Here is a 21,681-nt window from a genome sequence, read left to right on the forward strand (position 1 = left end):
AGGATGGTGGATCTTTTATTATATCTCACACTTTGACTCTCACAACCATCATCACGAAACTTCCCCCAGACCGAGCGGTACAAAAGGAACACGCATAACCCACTACCTCTGCAACTACCTAGCTACTCTCCCATGCAAACCACACATACTTAAATTACATGACATACACCACACTACAACATGGAATACAACACAATAAATAGTCACAACACTATCACTTTCAGCTTTTCCACTTCAATTAGTATTTACCACAGTTTCACACGACACTGCCCCACTTTGTAATTCTACTTTCCTACTATGAACTCTGGAGATATATGCACGTCTTCCTGTGCAATGCAAGCCAAGTGGCGTTGCTGGATAGACGGCTGACTCACCTTGCTTCTCTCTCAGAGTTTGAATCAAGCGTCACACGGAATCATATCACGCATAGCAATATTAAGAACATATTCATCACATACGCGAGTCCTCAACTGATACCATGGACGAGTACTTCTTTTTATCCTTTGTCTCATACACAGATTGAGACTCACACAGTACTCACCACGTGGAAGTACTCGTCTCTAATTTCAAGTCCTGCACACGCCATTTCTTAAATATTTCAACTTATAGTACACACGCTAGTAATTCAGCTTAACTTAAGCACACGGAAGTATTTCAACTTATTGCTACACGTGGTTTCATTGTGACTGTTGGTCACTTCCAAAGATTACTACGATCCCATTAATATTACCTGCCTGACATTTAATTCTCCCCACAAAAGTTCCTGAAATAGAGAAATTATTATTTCAAACTACTCTTAAATATTCCACATGCATACCATGTTTCCACTCTTTTGTCTATACGGTGCACACCTAAGACAGGTCTTAACAACACAAGATCCAGCGGCAGAGTGCTGAAACATGGCCGTTCTTCAGGTCCTCTCGCACCTCTGCCCAAGAGGGGGAGCACCTTGGTACCGTGTTGGTCAGCCACATTTCAGGCGCTCGAAGCTCAGGTAAATTTCATCTCTTTGGTCCCACCAAAGGTGGCCAAAGGATCGTCTCAAAGATGATCGTATATTCACATTCACTATCTGCGGTTAGCAGACGACCATACATTCATTCATTTCACAGATCTCACAAAACTAGATGTAGGGATTTATTTTGTGGGAGTGCACATGTGATCAATTAAATAAATAAATTGTCATTCTTTCCCACACTGGTATCCGGCTTCGCTGTATTAATTGAAATTGAGTTATTTTACAAAAAAAAATGTGTTGTTCTGACAAAAATAATGAAGTATGTTGTACTTATTTTCAGTGTCGGGCGGTACTGTACCCTTTCAAGCACAAAAAAAGAGAAGTTCGTTTCGAACACAACAAACACAGTCCATTCGCGCAAGCATTGTCACTGCTGTTTACAGTACTCGATGAAACTCACAGTATCATACAGTCGAACATTTTGTTCCTTGACGTCCACGCTGTAGTTTTGTTTAAGCCGTGGCCGAAAAATAGGAACGCAGCTACTTATTTGCGTGTGCTTCTGCCTACCACGGCTGCACAACGTCAACCGTGCGTACGCCACGAAACTGGACACCCAGTCAATGTTACACTTCTGACTGCCAACTATCGATATACACAGCTCGCGCATCACAGTTCATATAACAGTGACGCATATTAATTTGTTCCACACGGCGCATTTCACAAACGCGTTACAAAGAAGATCAGGCGTACACTGACACTTTTGCATACTCAATTAAAAGAGATTCATGTAGTAATACAAATAAAGCAAAACAGAGTAATGTTTCTTATTACGAAAAGAAAACGTTCTAGACCACCAAAGATATATTTCCAGAGTAAAAAGAAGCACAAGAAAAGAAAGAAGAAAAAATTTATCCATCGTAATTAGCGATGTATTCACACATTGTGTTCATGGTCTTCCCTCCCCCCCCCTCCCCCCCCCCCCCTCTCACAAAATCCAAGATTAAGGCGTTGTTGATCGCTTTTTCGTCACCGAGGGCCGTATTCACCATAAATTTCTATCCGAGGGAGGCGGGAAGGCGTGGAAGACGATGAACACCGTACCACTGACAGTCGATTGGTATCCGGATCGCTTTGGTAGAACCAGATCTTATCTCTTGTAAATGTGATGCGAATATCCACAAGGAGCATTTGCTGACAGTTTCCAAGAGCATCACAACCGATGTCGGAAGTGTGTGATTATATTGCAGGCCAGTAACGTTTTCTTTTTGTTTTTAACTTTCGTTCCCTTTATTTTCTGAACCACTATGCGAACCTTCCAGACGCATCTTCTACATCTACACTACATCTACAAACAGATTCCGCAAGTCACCGTGAGGTGCGTGGCAGAGCGTGTCTTGTATCACTACTAGTCATTTCCTTTCCTGATCCACTCGAGTATAGAGCAAAGGAAAAACGACTGTCCGTATGCCTCCCTACTAGCCCTAGTCTCTCTAATCTGATCTTGGCGATCCTTTGTGAACTGTTCACTGGCGGCAGTAGAATCGTTCAGCAATCAGCGTCAAATGTCGCTTCTCTAAATTTCCTCATTAGTGCTCATCGAAAAGAACGTCACCTTTCCTGCGGCGGCTCGTATTTTAGTTCCCGTTGCATTTCCGTAATAACTTCCGTGCTGCTCGAACCTACCGGTAAGAAACCTAGCTGCCCGCCTCTGGACTGCTTCGAAGTCTTTCCTTTCATCCGACGTGATACGGATCCCAAACATTCGTACAGTACTCAACAGTGACTCACACTAGTGTTCTACATGCGGTCTCCTTTACAGACGAACCACACTTGGTCTAAATTCTCCCAATGAATCGAAGTCGACCATTGGCCTACCCTACTACAGTCCCCACATGGTCATTCCATTTCAGATTACTTTGCAACGTCACAGCTAGATATTTAATCGAGGTGGTTGTGTCAAGCAGCACATTACTGTTCGAATATTATGGATTAATTCTTCCTATTCATATACAGATGCTTTTAATAGTTTCCACGATGAAACATTGTCTCAAAATATGGTAGAAAACCCAAGGTGATTCTGGTCTTATGTAAAGTACACCAGTGGCAAAAAACAGTCAATACTGTCACTGCAAGATAGCGATGGAAATGTTACCGATGATGGTGCCACTAAAGCGGAGTTACTAAATACAGTTTTCAGTAATTCTTTCACGAAAGAAGTAAATATTCCAGAATTCGAAACCAGAACAGTTCTTAGCATGAGTAACATAAAAGTAGATACCTAAGGTGTTGCGAAACAACTCAAATCACTTAAGAAAGGCAAGTCTTCGGTCCAGATGGTATACCAATCAGGTTGCTTTCAGAGTATGCAGACACAATAGCACCTTTCATAGCAATCATATACAACCGCTCACTTGACGAAAGGTCTGTTCCTAAAGACTGGAAAGTAACACAAAATGGCTCTGAGCACTATGGGACTTAACATCTGTGGTCATCAGTCCCCTAGAACTTAGAACTACTTAAACCTAACTAACCTAAGGACATCACACACATCCATGCAAGAGGCAGAATTCGAAAATGCGACCGTAGCGGTCACGCGGTTCCAGACTGAAGCGCCTAGAACCGCTCGGCCACACAGGCCGGCGAAAGTAGCACAAGTCACACCAATATTCAAGAAAGGAAATAGGAGTAACCCATTGAATTACAGACCCATATCACTGACCTCAATTTGCAGTATGATTTTGGAGCATATACTGTACTCGAACATTATGAATCACCTTGAAGAAAATGACTTATTGATACATAACCAATGCGGATTCAGAAAATATCGGTCTTGTGCAACACAGCTAGCTCTTTATTCCCATGAAGTAATGAGTGCTGTCGTCAAGGGATCTCAGATCGATTCCATATTCCTAGATTTCCAGAAGGCTTTTGATACCGTTCCTCACAAGCGACTATTAATCAAATTGTGTGCATATGGAGTATCACCTCAGTTGTGTGGCTGGACTCGTGATTTCCTCTCAGAGAGGTCACAGTTCGTAGTGATAGACGGCAAATCATCGAGTAGAACAGAAGTGATACATGGCGTTTCGCAAGGTAGTGTCATAGGCCCTCTGCTGTTCCTCATTTACATAAATGATCTAGGTGATAATCTGAGCAGCCCCCTTAGATTGTTTGCAGATGAAGCTGTAATTTACCGTCAGTAAAATCATCGGACGATCAATTCCAATTACAAAATGATCTAGAGAGAATTTCTGTATGGTGCGAAAAGTGGCAATTGGCACTAAATAAAGAAAAGTGCGAGGTCATCCACATAAGTACTAAAAGAAATCCGATAAATTTTGGGTAATCTTAGAGCTGTCAATTCGACTAAATACCTAGGATTTATAATTACGAGCAACTTAAATTGGAGAGACCACATAGATAATATTGTGGGAAAGGCGAAACAAAGACTGCGCTTTGTTGGCAGAACACTTAGAAGATGCGACAAACCCAGTAAAGAGACAGCCTGCATTACACTTGTCCGTCCTCTGCTGGAATATTGCTGCGCTCTGTGGGATCCTTACCAGGTAGGACTGACGGAGGACGTCGAAAAAGTGCAAAGAAGGGCAGCCCGTTTCGCGTTATCGCGCGATAGTGGTGAGAGTGTTACTGATATGATACGCGAGTTGGGGTGGAAGTCACTGAAACAAAGGTGGTTTTCTTTGCGCCGAGATCAATTTACCAAATTTCGTTTACCAACTTTCTCTTCCGAATGTGTAAATATTTTGTTGGCGCCCATCATAATAAAACAAGAGAAATCAGAGCTTGAACGGAAAAATTTAGGTGTTCCTTTTCCCCACGCGCTATTCGAGAGTGGAATTGCAGAGAAGTACTATGAAAATGGTTTGATGAACCCTCTGCTAGGCACTTAAGTGTAAGTTGCAGAGTGACAAAGTAGATGCAGATGACGTGAATTTACATTTTTCTACATTTAGAGCTAGCTGCCATTCATCACACCAACTACAAATTTTGTCTAACAAGGGGAGGCCGCCAATTGTGAAATTCAGATTCGATTCATACTGCGCATAATAAAAGCTCATGGACAGAGGTGTAATGTGGCAAAGCACCAAGATGCACTTCTCAGCCGTTGTCGAGAAAATCGACAGTTAAAAGAAACCGTTGCGGTGAAATACTCTCTACGATTAACAATTCTCCACAGCGTCGTGGCGCAGCTGTAAGCGCTCGGGTTCGTAATCCGAAGGTCGCCGGATCGAATCTCGCGCTATGCAACCTTTTTTTTTAGTATTTGTTTTCTATAATTCAAATATATATATATATATATATATATATATATATATATATATATATATAATTCCCGGCAATCAGTTGCAACAATTACGCATATAATAAGTTGTTGAAAGTCGTTTGTCGTGGAAAAACTGGCGACTTCGAACATCATTATGTTTTCCGCAATCAAAGTTGTATTTCACAAATGTTATTAATTGTCTTCATAATGTTAACCACGTATAGTTAACGGAAGACGTAGAAACGATATTCCGAAACGAATACGTATAGCGTAAGTCAAACGTTCGAATTAGAATAGAGACCCCACGAACACAAATTTGCTGTGGCAGGTATGAAATATAAACTCCGTTACTCGCTCGTTACACTTGAATGACAGATGTTGAATGGGCCGAAACGAGCCGCCGCATAACAGCGTAGTTGCCTGCTAACTTCGAAAGAAGGTAGATGCGGTCCCTAGCGCAACTTATAACATTGTCGAAAATCAGTGCGGACGGGAGAGCTTTGGTACACCCTGCTAAAAAAAACGGAAAAATGGAGGCGGTACAATTGGAGACCGATCCGCCTTCACCAACATGCATAAGCAGTTCATTAATACTTATATATATATATATATATGAATTACAAAAAATTGCATGGCGCGAGATTCGATCCAGCGACCTTCCGATTACTGACCCGAGCGCTTACCGCTGCGCCACGACGCTGTAGAAAATTATTAATCGTCGAGAGTATTTCACCGCAACGGTTTCTTTTAACTGTCGATTTTCTCGACAACGGCTGAGAAGTGCATCTTGGTGCTTTGGCACATTACACCTCTGGCCATGAGCTTTTATTATGCGCAGTATGAATCGAATCTGAATTTCACAATTGGCGGCCTCCCCTTGTAAGTCGTCTTGTATCCTCCCTCCTATAGCTACTCAACGACGACACCGTCCCTTACACACAGGATCATCAACAGAGCTGCAGACTGCTGCTTACCCTGTCCGCCAGATCATTTATGTATATAGAAAATGACAGTGGTCCTATTACACATCCATGGGGTGCTCCTGATGATACCCTTATGTCTGCAGAACACTCGCCATCGGTGACAAGCTACTGCGTTCTATTACTTAAGAAATCTTCGAGCCACTGATGTAACTGTGAACCTATTCCGTAGGCTTGTACCCTCCTTAACAGTCTGCAGTGTGGCATTGTGTCAAGTGCGTTCCGGGTATCTAGGAATATCCGCCTTTGCGCTTCATCCATAGTTCGCTGGGTATCATGTGAGAAAAGGGCAAACTGAGTTTCGCACGAGCGATGCTTTCTGAAAACGTGTTGATTTGCGGATGGAAGCTTTTCCCTATAAATGAAAGTTATATTTCACCTGAGAATATGTTAAAGGTTCAAAATGGCTCTGAGCACTATGGGACTTCACATCTGAGGTCATCAGTCCCCTAGAACTTAGAACTACTTAAACCTAACTAACCTAAGGACATCACACACATCATTGCCCGAGGCAGGATTCGAATCTGCGACCGTAGCGGTCGCGTGGTTCCAGACTGAAGCGCCTAGAACCGCTCGGCCACACCGGCCGGCTTATGTTAAAGGATTCCCTAGCAAAACCGATGTTAAAAATACTGGTTTGTAATTTTGCGGGTCCATTCTGTTACTACTTCTGTATTTTCCACGAAAAGCGTCTAGAACATGATCAAACCGTCGAGCGGGCGCGCCGTTTTTCCAAAACACGAGCAGGCGCCAGGCGCACTTTGTACACATGTATAGGATAGCTTTCTTTATGTTATCAAGGTAAGTCACGTATGATCGAAATCACAGTTTAATCTTAGTTTATTTAAACAACGAGAAAATAAACTTACGTAATATCAATTTAACAACTGTTTTATTAAACAATAATGAAATAAATTTTCACTATAACACTCTGTTGTCAAGGGCGGGTGTAACAGAGACAGTAATGACCCACTTCCTCAATGTGGGATTATGTTGCTAGTTCTTAATCAGGCTCATTTTGTTGCATCGATCGTACATTTTTTTCTCGCCTAGCTCGCTTTGTATTTTACATTACTGCTGCTCAATTGGACGTACGACAACACAGTTTAGCGCTGTGTTACCTGAACCAATAGTGATGGAATGGGTACGGGTTTGCAGTTGCCAAACAACAATGCAACCGCGCAAAATCATTTTATTTTTGGTTGGCGCCCGCTAGAGGGGTAATAGCGACTGGTAAAATACTGTTCAGCAATGAAAACTCTTTGTTCTTGCGAAAACGAGATGTTACGAAGTTCTTAGGTACACTGTGACCTGTTGCCTTTGCGCAGACGTCTTTGTTGTCGGTAAAACCGGTGTTCTGTCGTGGTGGCTCATCTAACGAATGCGTTACATTTCCTGCTTATAGACGAATTTATTTTCACGCGCACGGCTTTTCGATCGCGTTATATTGTGTCATAAGGGAGTATGAGTGTGCAGGTGAGTCGGCCATAATCGGAGTCGTGCAGTGTTTGGCGGGGCTCGGTTGTCCGCTGTCCGTTGGGCCGCAGTGTGCCTGCGTGCTACTGCGCACTCACAACAAGAGGCGAGAGGGCAGCTGCGAGCCGAGTTGAATGGGTCGCGCCCGCAGTACAATGGCGCAAACGGCGGCGCGCTCGCCACGTGTTGGCCCGGCGGGTCCCGTCACTGCTCCATAAATACCTTCACGTGGTCGAGGGGCAGGGGACGGGTCGGCGCTGCACCGCTACAAAAAGCAAAGGGAAAAGGGAAACGCCCTACAGCCCGCTGACTTCCTGCCGCAGCACAGCACAGTCCCGCTCTTCCCTCCCTAACCGCGCGGGCTGGCTAGCTCCTTAAAAGCGGCCCCTAGACCGACAATAATACTGCACAGTAATAAAGGGGTGCCAGAAGTCTTTTCCTGATTACAAACACGCATAAGGCAAAAAAATATGACACATTGAAACATATCGTTTATTTAGAAGTGCAGGTAGCATGTTCAAGTCTTTGTATTACAGATGGATAGTTCGCGAACGAACGGGTACAAAGAAACGGTTCACCAATATGAACGAAAGGACCGAGGAACGAATTCCAAGGAATGATCGGTTCATAGTTCACTTCGGTCGCGGCGGTCTACTTATAGTTCCCGGGAACGAGAAACGATCGGTTCATAGTTCACTTCGGTCGCGGCGGTCTACTTATAGTTCCTGGGAACGAGGAACGATCGGTTCATAGTTCAGTAGTTCACTTCGGTCGCGGCGGTCACTTCAGCTGTTCTCGTTCCACCCTCGGTCGCGTGCTAGTCTCGGTCCCCCTCGGCCGCACTCAAAACAAGACAAGTTTCTTTTTTTATTCATATATTTTTTGGTTTCATCGACTTGATTTAGCAACTAACTTTCAATAATTTGCTTAATTTTCTGTGTAAAAAATTCATACAAAACGATTTTCGTGTATCTTTCATATACAAAACATTACATTTAGGAAGGCTCTAATTATTTTTAAGTTTGGTTGTTTCCAATTTGCATTACCTGCTGGTTAGGTTTCTTTGAAAAAAAAAAAAAAAGGTGGGTTGTGGGTCATTTTGGCTCAGTAGGAAAAGCGGTGCCTCTTCATTTGAAAAGACATAGATTGCCATAAAATCCTATTTACTTATTATCTCAAAAAATCTTGTTCAGAAGGAGCTTCCAAACCAACATTTTTATTACTGCGAATTTAATTATTATTATTATTGCTACATTAACTTTAATAATGAAACATAAAAACATAATTTTTACTAAGCGTGTGACGCAAGTATGATGAGAAAACCACATTTTATTTTATGCTCCATAAAGTCTCTACTTCGCCTACGAACTCAGAGACAACGTAAAGTATAAGGATGTAAACGATATTTGTTTACAACGTAGCATAGCTATGTAGTGGAAGTCGAAACGAAAAATTTTATACAAGACATTTGTGGTCTATTATGTTGGGAAACAGCCGCCAATAGGTTTACAAGACTACATCAACTACAGCCCATGTGCGTCGCATGAGATTTTCATGTTCTCTTCTCCAGCTCTCTACACACCGTCATCGATTGTTTCGCAATTGTTGCTTGCATTAGCTTGTTATTTCTTCACTTCCTAATTATTACATGTTTGTCTGTTTGTTGTATCTGCTCGTAATGGGCAACACATTGTCCGTAATTGGCGAACAGTCTGTACTCGGGGCCGGTTTTCTGTGCGTCACCCTATTATTATTTCCCTGCGATCAGCAACACAACGCTGCAGTTGGCTAAACGAGAGGTTCTGCAGAATCACGGAAATTACTTCTAAAAGTGTGTAAGAATTCTGTAATGAACAAAAACTCTTATACTCCAGGGGGGAGGCAAGTGCCCCCTCTTGGTGCCCTCCATCCTTCAGTCACCTACACTACTAGTTTTCAGTTTTTCATAAGAACCACATACCAAGCACAAATGAACGGTGAACGAGAAAAAATGAACGGTTCCAAAAAAGAACGATCAGCAGTGAACTAGTTCCCAAGGATGAACGAGTTTGCCCAACTCTACTTTGTCCACACACACACACACACACACACACACACACACAATGAACACTTTGCCGTCCGGCGACACCACAGTGGTGTCGTGAGCATAGTATCGCGCAGTGGCCGGCAATAGCACTTTAGTATCTTTTGCCTTCTGTTGGTGTTTTGTTTAGGTAACAATGAGTTACATACGTAACACGTTTTTTGTTTTTATAATTACTTGGGCCCTTTCATCATGGCAGACGAAAGAGACGATAGGATTATTTACGATAAATGCGTGGACGTCTTCTCTGATGTTTCGGACGACTTGGACGATTGGGGAGAAGACATTGGACATTACAAAAATGAAAGTGAAGCAGAATCGTTGGAAGATAGTGAAATACGTCCAAGAAGAATTCGGCGAACGCCACGGTTGCCAACTGACTCGGATGAATCAGACGAAGAAGACAGTGCACAGTGGTCAGACTTTGATATACCGAAGACCAATGATAAATTTGAAGGATCTCCGGGTCCAAACGTATTTCCCCAAGATACACAGCGTCGAGGATATCGTAGAATTATACAGGGTGTCACAAAAAGGTACGGCCAAACTTTCAGGAAACATTCCTCACACACACAGGAAGAAAATATGTTATGTGGACATGTGTCATGTTAGAGCTCATTTTATTACTTGTCTTCTAATCTCATTAATCATGGAATGGAAACACACAGCAACAGAACGTACCAGCGTGACTTCAAACACTTTGTTACAGGAAATGTTCAAAACGTCCTCCGTTAGCGAGGATACATGCATCCACCCTCCGTCGCATGGAATACCTGATGCGCTGATGCAGCCCTGGAGAATGGCGTATTGTATCACAGCCGTCCACAATACGAGCACGAAGAGTCTCTACATTTGGTACCGGGGTTGAGTAGACAAGAGCTTTCAAATGCCCCCAAAAATGAAAGTCAAGAGGGTTGAGGTCAGGAGAGCGTGGAGGCCATGGAATTGGTCCGCCTCTACCAATCCATCGGTCACCGAATCTGTTGTTGAGAAGCGTACGAACACGTCGACTGAAATGTGCAGGAGCTCCATCGTGCATGAACCACACGTTGTGTCGTACTTGTCAAGGCACATGTTCTAGCAGCACAGGTAGAGTATTCCGTATGAAATCATGATAACGTGCTCCATTGAGCGTAGGTGGAAGAACATGGGGCCCGATCAAGACATCACCAACAATGCCTGCCCAAACGTTCACAGAAAATCTGTGTTGATGACGTGATTACACAATTCTCGTCAGCCCACACATGTTGATTGTGAAAATTTACAATTTGATCACGGAATGAAGCCTCACCCGTAACTGACGAAACTAAAATGAGCTCGTAACATGGAAGTTAAGCGTTTCCGGACACATGTCCACATAACATCTTTTCTTTATTTGTGTGTGATGAATGTTTCCTGAAAGTTTGGCCTTACCTTTTTGTAACACCCTGTATATTGGGAACGATCTATTTGAATATATTAGCAACGAAACCAACAAGTACTACAGTCAAAATTGCAATAGAAGTAAACTGAATAAAAAAAGCCAAATTTGTCGACGTTACTGGACCCGAACTTAAAAAATGGTTTGGTCTTGCTATCCGCGTAATGTGAATCGTACGAAAAGCAAGGATCGATTATTATTGGTCAGCGAATCAGTTGATAGACACATCGATATTTCGCAAAACAATGTCCCGCAACCGATTCAGACAAATATTATCATTTTTATATTTTTCCTACAACAACAATAAACCGGATAATGCCGACCGGCTTTGCAAAGTGCAATTCGTAATTGATTATTTTGCCAAAAAGTTTAAAGAAACTTTTAATCTAAGTCAATACACCTCAACTGATGAAGGAATGATACCGTGGCGTGGACGATTATATATTAAAGTTTACAATCCGTCGAAAATTACGGAATATGGCATACTCATTCGGATGGTGTTTGATTCGTGTACGGGATATATTTCCTCATTAAAGATACGTTCCGCAGCTGCACAGCCGTTAGCAAAAACAGTGATGGAACTATTGACACCTTCTTATGGAAAGTGCCATCACGTCTACATGGATAATTATTATAACAGTGTAGAACTTGCAGAGAAGTTACTTGAAAATAAAATTCGAGTTTGTGGAACGATACGGCAAAATAGAGGATTTCTGGAAAAATTAAAGAGCGCAAAAGTCAATGTGTTTGAAGCTTGTCATCAACGGAAAGGTAAAGTACTCGCACAGGTATGGAGAGATTCGAAAACTAAAACGATACCAATGATCTCTACAATACATAATGCCACTTCGACTGACTCCTCAAAAAAAAAAATGTAGAAAAATCAATTACTCAATAAAAAAACCTGAACGTGTATTAGACTTCAACAAATACGTGAAAGGAGTGGATCGGGCAGACAAATATTTGTGTTATTACCCGATATACAGAAAAACTAGAAAATGGTCAGAAAAGGTTTGCATGTACCTCTTTAATTGCGCATTATTTAATGCATTCCGTATTTGTCAATATTTCAGTATAGAACATACGACTTTTTTATTGAAAGTATCTGATTCGTGCATGAAAGACCATGTACCTGCTTCTAGCAAAACCTGGAGGTTGCCACTACATTGCGTCCGTCTCATCATGGTCCGGTTGACACTTTCCGGTGGCATAAAGCAATACCAACTAATACTTATTTCCGAAACGAATAAACGAAAACGATGAAACTGCCACGTATGTTCCAAAAACAAAAGTAATAATAACAACAAACTTAATGTGCAAGTCTTGTGGAGTTGCGTTACATCTTAGAGACTGATTTGCTGCGTATCATACGAAAGATAAATACTAAGTACCAAAGACAATGCAGGTAAACAAATATATGAAACAAACAAATTTTGTATTTATTTACGTATGTGTATCTTCGAAATTTCATGGAAGTAGGGGAACAGGGTTGAGAACTTATGAGAACTAACGATGAGACTAGTTAGACTTAACAATTTATATTCTCCCCGTAATTTGAATAGCAGCCGGCGACAAGCCAAGTAATCCGAATTAGCACTGCTGGCGCCAAGTGAATCAACTTGTACGAGACGTGCGGACGGCAAAGTGTGAGGTTTGCACCTTTCGTTGCCCGAAGCATGTCTAGGCGACATTCCAATTCCCCCCACGTGACCGAGCGAGATGGCGCAATGGTTAGTACACTCGACACGCATTCGGGGGGACGACGGTTCAAACCCGCATCCGCCAACCTGATCTAGATTTTCCGTGATTTCCCTGTATCGCTTCAGGAAAATGCAGAGATGGTTCCTTTGAAAGGACACGGCCGTCTTCCTTCCCCATCCTTCCGTTATCCGATGGGGCCGATGACGCCGCTTTTCGGTCCCCTCCCCTCAAACCAACCAACCACGCGTTAGTGGGGATTGTCGGACCCCCCCCCCCCCCCTCCCAATCCTAGCATTGTATCGGTCGGCAACTCTGTTTCAAATGAAATGCAGCCTCATTCCAGCGAATCATCATCTTCCTCATTCTCAGGAGCATGACAACAGCAAAGTCATAACGAGCACTGTAATCCATTGGTTGGAGGGAATGCTCGATCTGGACTTTGTACCTATGGAAAAGAACTTGCTTACGCAGGATGCGGTGCACTGTTGTGTTCGGAACCTGCTGCAACTCACACGAGGCTATGTGTGAGATTTCACGAAGGTGTCTCTCAGTGTCTGAAACGTCTGCGCACTAGGTACAGGCCTGTCTGTTCTAGGGGAACCACAGACGCTCTCTGTTTCCTTAAACTTTGCGCACCGTACCATATCTTGATGCTTTTAAAATCTGTTGGCTGTCGATGGTATGCCCTCTAGAATTTTCTCTGGACTGTTTCTGATGACCCATGATACCAGAGGACACATTAAGCTTTCTGCTGGTTTGAGTACATGTTGCTCGCAAATGGTGTCCGAGTCCGCTGTTGTTACGTCACTGGGCCCTGTAACAAAGCAGCAGTAACAATGTATGTACACAAAAACCTGACTGTGTCACACGCAGTTCAAGTAAAAAAGTATCTGTGTGTCACATTTTATGCCTTAAGAATGTTTGTGATCAGGGAAAGACTTCTAGGACACCCAGTACGGAACAGTATTCCCACCAGGCTGCTCAACAGTATCGTGCAACATTACTGTCGTTCGGAATTATGGACGATAAAAGAACACGTTTCAGATGGTCAGCTTCCTCAGTCTCAGCCATGATGGCTTCTGCTGTGATAATTGCTCCAATTTGTTGCAATCAGAGAAAAATGACTCATGAAAAATTGACAGTACGAGCGTCGAATATCACCCACGAAAACGTGTAGAGAGAACTGGGACTGAAAAAAAAAAAAAGATTATCGTAAATTTTTGTGTGTTCATGGCCCAATAACTGATACCTTACTGGACATGGTTCTGCCCATAAACTGGCGTCACCATACGTAGGCATTCCTCCAATATCTGAACTCCCCTCCCTGGATAAACTCCTTCGGACGCACATATAATCGTTGTTTCTTTGATTCAGTGCTAATATGTTAAGTTGCGAAACCTTGCTACTGGCGAGTCTTTCGAAGATTTGAAATTTACAAGTGCAGTTTCGCCTTACAGTATTTGAGCCATAGATACGAAAACGTGTCACGCAACAATACATGAACTGATGGAACGTATTCGGGAAAGTAACTTATAAGAAGTGATAAATATCTGTATAGGATTCCTCATAACTCTGCATTAGTTAGATGTGTTTTAAATCTTCCGTCGTGGCCGTACTCTATATTTCCTGCGGAACAAATCACTGTTGTTGTTGTTGTTGTGGTCTTCAGTCCTGAGACTGGTTTGATGTAGCTCTCCATGCAACTCTATCCTGTGCAAGCTTCTACATCTCCCAGTACTTACTGCAACCTACATCATTCTGAATCTGCTTTGTGTATTCATCTCTTGGTCTCCCTCTACGATTTTTACCCTCCACGCTGCCCTCCAATGCTAAATTTGTGATCCCTTGATGCCTCAGAACATGTCCTACTAACCGCTGCTCCCTTCTTCTTGTCAAGTTGTGCCACAAACTCCTCTTCCCCCCAGTTCTATTCAATACCTCCTCATTAGTTATGTGATCTACCCATCTAATCCTCAGCATTCTTCTGCAGCAGCACATTTCGAAAGCTTCTATTCTCTTCCTTTCCAAACTATTTATCGTCCATGTTTCACTTCCATACATGGCTACACTCCATACAAATACTTTCAGAAATGACTTCCTTACACTTAAATCTTTACTCGATGTTAACAAATTTCTCTTCTTCAGAAACACTTTCCTTGCCATTGCCAGTCTACATTTTATATCTTCTCTACTTCGACCATCATCAGTTATTTTGCTCCCCAAATAGCAAAACTCCTTTACTACTTTAAGTGTCTCATTTTATAATCTAATTGCCTCAGCATCGCCCGACTTAATTCAACTACATTTCATTATCCTCGTTTTGCTTTTGTTGATGTTCATCGTATATCCTCCTTTCAAGTCATTATCCTTTCCGTTCAGCGGCTCTTCCAGGTCCTTTGCTGTCTCTGACAGAATTAGAATGTCATCGGCGAACCTCAAAATTTTTATTTCTTCTCCATGGATTTTAATTCCTACTCCGAATTTTTCTTTTGTTTCCTTTACTGCTTGCTCGATATACAGATTGAATAACGTCGGGGAGAGGCTACAACCCTGTCTCACTCCCTTCCCAATCACTGCTTCCCTTTCATGCCCCTCAACTCTTATAACTGCCATCTGGTTTCAGTACAAATTGTAAATAGCCTTTCGCTCCCTGTATTTTACCCCTGCCACCGTTAGAATTTGAAAGAGAGTATTCCAGTCAACATTGTCAACAAATCAAACCATTCATCATTCCCAACACTTCTGTTTTTGTGCTCACCTGCCCTAACATCTCACAGAGGCGACAGTTATTTACATATTTCAATCCACTCTAGTAACAATGCTCTTTCGTCTTGTTTTGAATTCATTTTCCACACAACAACAACAAACCTAACGTGAGCGTTGTCAGCTCTGTCCACAAACGGCGCAATATTTCCAGGCAACGCAATATCCTCCTGAAACCCAAAGACGTTTTAGCAGCGTATTAATATTGAACTTCTCTGAACCGTATTCGATCAGTACAAACAACATATTAAATACTTGTTTTAAAGTAGTTTTAAACAAAGGGGAATTTAAGTGGACACTGGATCTGAATTTAAAAATATTCTCCTCCTTGAGATAAAAACTTGGGTTTGCTTGCTTTATCAAAAACAGTTCCACGGGTAATCTTGCATACATTTCTTTTAAAGTGAATTGGCTGTATATTGGATCAAGATATTTAACTTATCTCATTTTGTTCTGTTTTTTAATTGTAAGTTGTCTCCTGCAAGGTATGAAAGGCACTAGTAACAAAATGCAACATTCATAAAGTAAGTTTAAAGATCGATATTAAACACATATAAAACTGAACACGACACTAAAGAGCACTAGCTTTTTTCCAAAATCGTTTCTTGTGCACCTCTGATAAGCAATTGTTGTGCACAATAACACAAACAAATGCTTCACGGTTCAAAATGGCTCTGAGCACTATGGGACTTAACAAATGCTTCACGCACTTGGCACATTAATTAGGCTTCTTTGCTGCAACCACTCGTCATACAACTCACGCTATTTTTTTTTTTTTTTTTTACATTCACCATGATCGGAAGATGCTTCTTTATCTTCTCTGGTGTACCACTCCCATTACTGCTCTCCTGCTTCCTAGTAACCTCGTAACTGTAATCGGTGTCACTGGAAGTATCATGTACTTTTTCTACAAATTCTTTTGCCAGAACTATCTTGAAAACCGCCTACTGCAAACCATTCTTTCTAGGCTCATTCAATATAACCTTGTCCAGCCTACATTGACCCCATCTGTTTGTAATTTCTAAATCAAGAAAATGAAAAATAGAATGAGATTTTCACTCTGCAGCGGAGTGTGCGCTGATATGAAACTTCCTGGCAGATTAAAACTGGGTGCTGGACCGAGACTCGAACTCGCGACCTTTGCCTTTCGCGGGCAACTGCTCTACCACTTGCCCGAGAAAGGCAAAGGTCCCGAGTTCGAGTCTCGGTCCAGCACCCAGTTTTAATCTGCCAGGAAGTTTCATATCAGCGCACACTCCGCTGCAGAGTGAAAATCTCATTCTGGAAACATCCCCCAGGCTGTGGCTAAGCCATGTCTCCGCAATAGCCTTTCTTTCAGGAGTGCTAGTTCTGCAAGGTTCGCAGGAGAGCTTCTGTAAAGTTTGGAAGGTAGGAGAGGAGGTACTGGCAGAAGTAAAGCAGTGAGGACGGGGCGTGAGTCGTGCTTAGGTAGCTCATATGGTAGAGCACTTGCCCGCGAAAGGCAAAGGTCCCGAGATCGAGTCTCGGTCCGGCACACAGTTTTAATCTGCCGGGAAGTTTCAAATGAAAAATACTTCTTAGAGCCCACTTTTTTCGTCAGCGTTTCATTCAAATGGCTCTGAGCACTATGGGACATAACATCTGAGGTCATTAGTCCCCTAGAACTTTGAACTACTTGAACACCTAAGTACCCTAAGGACATCACACACATCCATGCCCGAGGCAGGATTCGAACCCGCGACCGTAGCAGTCGCGCGGTTCCAGACTGAAGCGCCTAGAACCGCTCGGCCACAGTGGCCGGCGATGACGTTTACGCCTCCCGTGTTGAAGCTGCACTGAGATTCTCCCATGAAGATACCTATCACAGTTTTCAAAATTTCCTCCTTGCATTTCCTGCGTTTTCTGGAATCTCATCACCTGTATTGTCAGTATCATCATAATCCCCATCATCATCACTGTCATCACGTGATGAATCATCTGCATGTTGTGGCTTTTGACGTATTTCATCCACACCTGCTTGCTGCTGATCAATCTTTCTCGTCATTAAAAACTGTATTTCAAGACATTTTATCTGCCAGTTATTTGTTTATAAGACGTTATTTATTAAGATTATAAACACTCACCCACCATCTTTGCCTTCAACAGCGATACTAAAGCAGAAGCTCGGTTGTACATGCAGTATGCACAAGCTCCAGCAAGTTGGAGCGCCAAGCAGTCTGCTTTGTTGGACAGTGGATCGTGCTTAACAAAAGCTTGTATCTACCAGATGGCAGACCAGACATTAAATCTCTATTTTATTGGACGTGGGGTCTCAGAAGTTTTTGATGTTCTTAATACTGTTGTCCAATCTCTCCATCTATCACCTAGACGTCAATATTATTGTGCATACGTGAAATATTGGGCACATTATTGACCGTCTAGGGTCGCTTAAGGCCTGTTTCCACCAGCGAGTGAACTTCTGCAAGTCGCTTGCACTTGCTACTTCTGGAAGTTCTCTGACGCGGAAACACCCCCAGCTTGTTGAGTTCTGCAAATTTCCTCAGCTTCCGGAAGCAGCTCCCGCAAATTAGTGGAAACAGTTCTTCTACCTTAAAGCAAGAGCTTGCCGAAATTGCCAGTCGCTGGAAGTTTTTATCAACCTTTCAGAAGTTGTGTTCGATACCGGTACGAAAGAGTCGAAAAGGAGAATGGCGCAAAGACAGTGGTGCTGAAACAGATGTTTCATTCGAGCCACTAAACATATATAATTGGCCACCGTCAGCTAAGAAGTGCGAGATTAGTTTTGCCGATTACTTTGTTTCAATCGGCTTAATACTGTAGCTGATTTTTTTTTACTTTAGTGTAAACATAAATAATTACATTTGCACTAAAATTATAAATATTGCTTGCAAAAATCGAAGAGTATTTAAAAGTCGATCTATTGGTGATGCAACCTGCCGCATTTATTTATCCTGTTTTATAACACCTATTTGATTATGGCTTAAACAACAGGTGTTCATAACTTGGATGCGACGTTCTCAAATAGCAATATGAGTAGACTCATCCGATTTTTCTTCACTCCATAGTGCTTCTTGATAACTTAAATACGTAGGTTACGCCCCTGTATCCAATTATTTATCCAAATATTTCTTTTTCTTTTTTGTTTTCTCTCAAGATTTTTCTTGAATAATGATAACAATAATGCGACGTCGACTGCTCTGGTTGTGAAGAACGACACCCTCTACTTCCACTCGCCTATCACGCGACCCAAATCTAGCGGAAACACTTCCGCATATGCTTGCACCGAGTTCCTGAAGTTAGCTTGCCCAAGCGACCTGCGGAAGTAAACTTGCACAAGGTCTAGTTCTAATGCAAACATCTCGGAAGTGCTTGTGGAAGTTGCTTGCGGAAGTTACTTGCTAGTCGGCAACGCCTTTAGGTACACACATAGAGACAAAGCCACGCAGCATTGTATACGGACAGTCCCGCTATACCGTTATCGCGACAGTCGCTATATAAAGTGGCGCGTTCATACCTTCAGAATCAAGTGAACTACGAAATCCGAACGCATGGGCTCACAATATTACTTAGGCCTAACTAACCCAATATTATTTTTAAAAAAAATCTTGAAAGCGAACGCTAGTTTGAGGATGACACTACTTTTGGGAGCCTTTATTATTGTTACGAATCTTCAGAAAGAGAGTATTGGTTTCAGACATCTTTTGTAAGGATGTGCTCCGCTGATTTCAAAAGCTCTGCTGCAGATGGTTGTAGAAAATATTTCGAAATATTTCACTGTACTTAGAGAAACCTTTACAGTATTGGTCAGGCTAGCTGTCACACTCTAGTTCCTTACCAGCTCTGAATCTTTCACCAATCTGATATACATGTTTAGAATTTCAAAACAACCTGTCTCATGTCCCGTCCCACGAACATATGAAGCCACAAATACTTCGCTGAAAGAGGCACCTACGTCCATTAGCTCTCGTAGTAAAGCGGTATTTTTTGGCGTTGAAGTGTTCTACAGTCGCCGGCCACGGTGGCAGAGCGGTTCTAGGCGCTCAGTCCGGAACCGCGCGACTGCTGCGGTAGCAGGTTCGAATCCTGCCTCGGGCATGGATGTGTGTGATGTCCTTAGGTTAGTTAGGTTTAAGTAATTCTAAGTTCTAGGGGACTGATGACCACAGATGTTAAGTCCCATAGTGCTCAGAGCCATTTGAACCATTCTTTTTTTTTGTTCTACAGTCGACAGGTGTTGTCAACGAGTGTTTCGTGTTGGCACTGCATTAATAATAACAGTGCAATATCCTGAGAATCCTTTAAATTATGAATTATTGAACCTGCACACATAAACAATAAAGCCTTAAATAAAGCATGAGCTAATAAATGAAAAAATGCAAGTTTTGGATAACCCATGCTATTTCAATATTTGATGTATAATGTATAGCTAAAAATAGTCCAGTTGCAATTTGAATTACCAAACATAGCCGCACATCTGAACACGAGATTCGCAATAAAAGTGGTGGTCCAAGAACACGGTCATTCGCTGTGAAGATAATGTTCTACTACAAAATGTTCCTCTGAATTCGACAAAGCAATGGACAATGCGCAATATCATTCGATTGTGATGGATAAAGCTTCAACAATGCAGCGGAGGAAAGCGGCAATTTTTCTCTGGGTCCAAAGAAATGTTCGATTGGATTAAACTGAACCTAGTTTGTGAGAGGCGAAGTTAACGGAACTTGTAGTACTATACAAGCCAAAAACTCCACGCTACCAGGTCGTCGAACTGGCTAACGCTAAATGGCATAGTTTAATCCGGCTTCCTCCGTATCATTCTTATTTAAATCAAAGTGAGAATATGTAGGCTTAGGTGAAAAGTAATGAGGCAAAAAACAACAAGAAATTTACGCTCAGTGAGGTTGAAATACTGACAAAAGAAGTATTTGCAAATGTTACATCACAGGACCCCCCCATGAACCATGGACCTTGCCGTTGGTGGGGAGGCTTGCGTGCCTCAGCGATACAGATAGCCGTACCGTAGGTGCAACCACAACGGAGGGGTATCTGTTGAGAGGCCAGACAAACGTGTGGTTCCTGAAGAGGGGCAGCAGCCTTTTCAGTAGTTGCAAGGGCAACAGTCTGGATGATTGACTGATCTGGCCTTGTAACAATAACCAAAACGGCCTTGCTGTGCTGGTACTGCGAACGGCTGAAAGCAAGGGGAAACTACAGCCGTAATTTTTCCCGAGGGCATGCAGCTTTACTGTATGATTACATGATGATGGCGTCCTCTTGGGTAAAATATTCCGGAGGTAAAATAGTCCCCCATTCGGATCTCCGGGCGGGGACTACTCAGGAGGATGTCGTTATCAGGAGAAAGAAAACAGCGTTCTACGGATCGGAGCGTGGAATGTCAGATCCCTTAATCGGGCAGGTAGGTTAGAAAATTTAAAAAGGGAAATGGATAGGTTGAAGTTAGATATAGTGGGAATTAGTGAAGTTCGGTGGCAGGAGGAACAAGACTTCTGGTCAGGTGACTACAGGGTTATAAACACAAAATCAAATAGGGGTAATGCAGGAGTAGGTTTAATAATGAATAGGAAAATAGGAATGCGGGTAAGCTACTACAAACAGCATAGTGAACGCATTATTGTGGCCAAGATAGATACGAAGCCCACGCCTACTACAGTAGTACAAGTTTATATGCCAACTAGCTCTGCAGATGACGAAGAAATTGAAGAAATGTATGATGAAATAAAAGAAATTATTCAGATTGTGAAGGGAGACGAAAATTTAATAGTCATGGGTGACTGGAATTCGAGTGTAGGAAAAGGGAGAGAAGGAAACATAGTAGGTGAATATGGATTGGGGGACAGAAATGAAAGAGGAAGCCGCCTGGTCGAATTTTGCACAGAGCACAACATAATCATAACTAACACTTGGTTTAAGAATCATGAAAGAAGGTTGTATACATGGAAGAACCCTGGCGATACTAAAAGGTATCAGATAGATTATATAATGGTAAGACAGAGATTTAGGAACCAGGTT

This window comes from Schistocerca serialis, chromosome 8 (genome assembly GCF_023864345.2).
Source record: "Schistocerca serialis cubense isolate TAMUIC-IGC-003099 chromosome 8, iqSchSeri2.2, whole genome shotgun sequence".
NCBI classification, from domain to species: Eukaryota; Metazoa; Arthropoda; class Insecta; order Orthoptera; family Acrididae; genus Schistocerca; species Schistocerca serialis.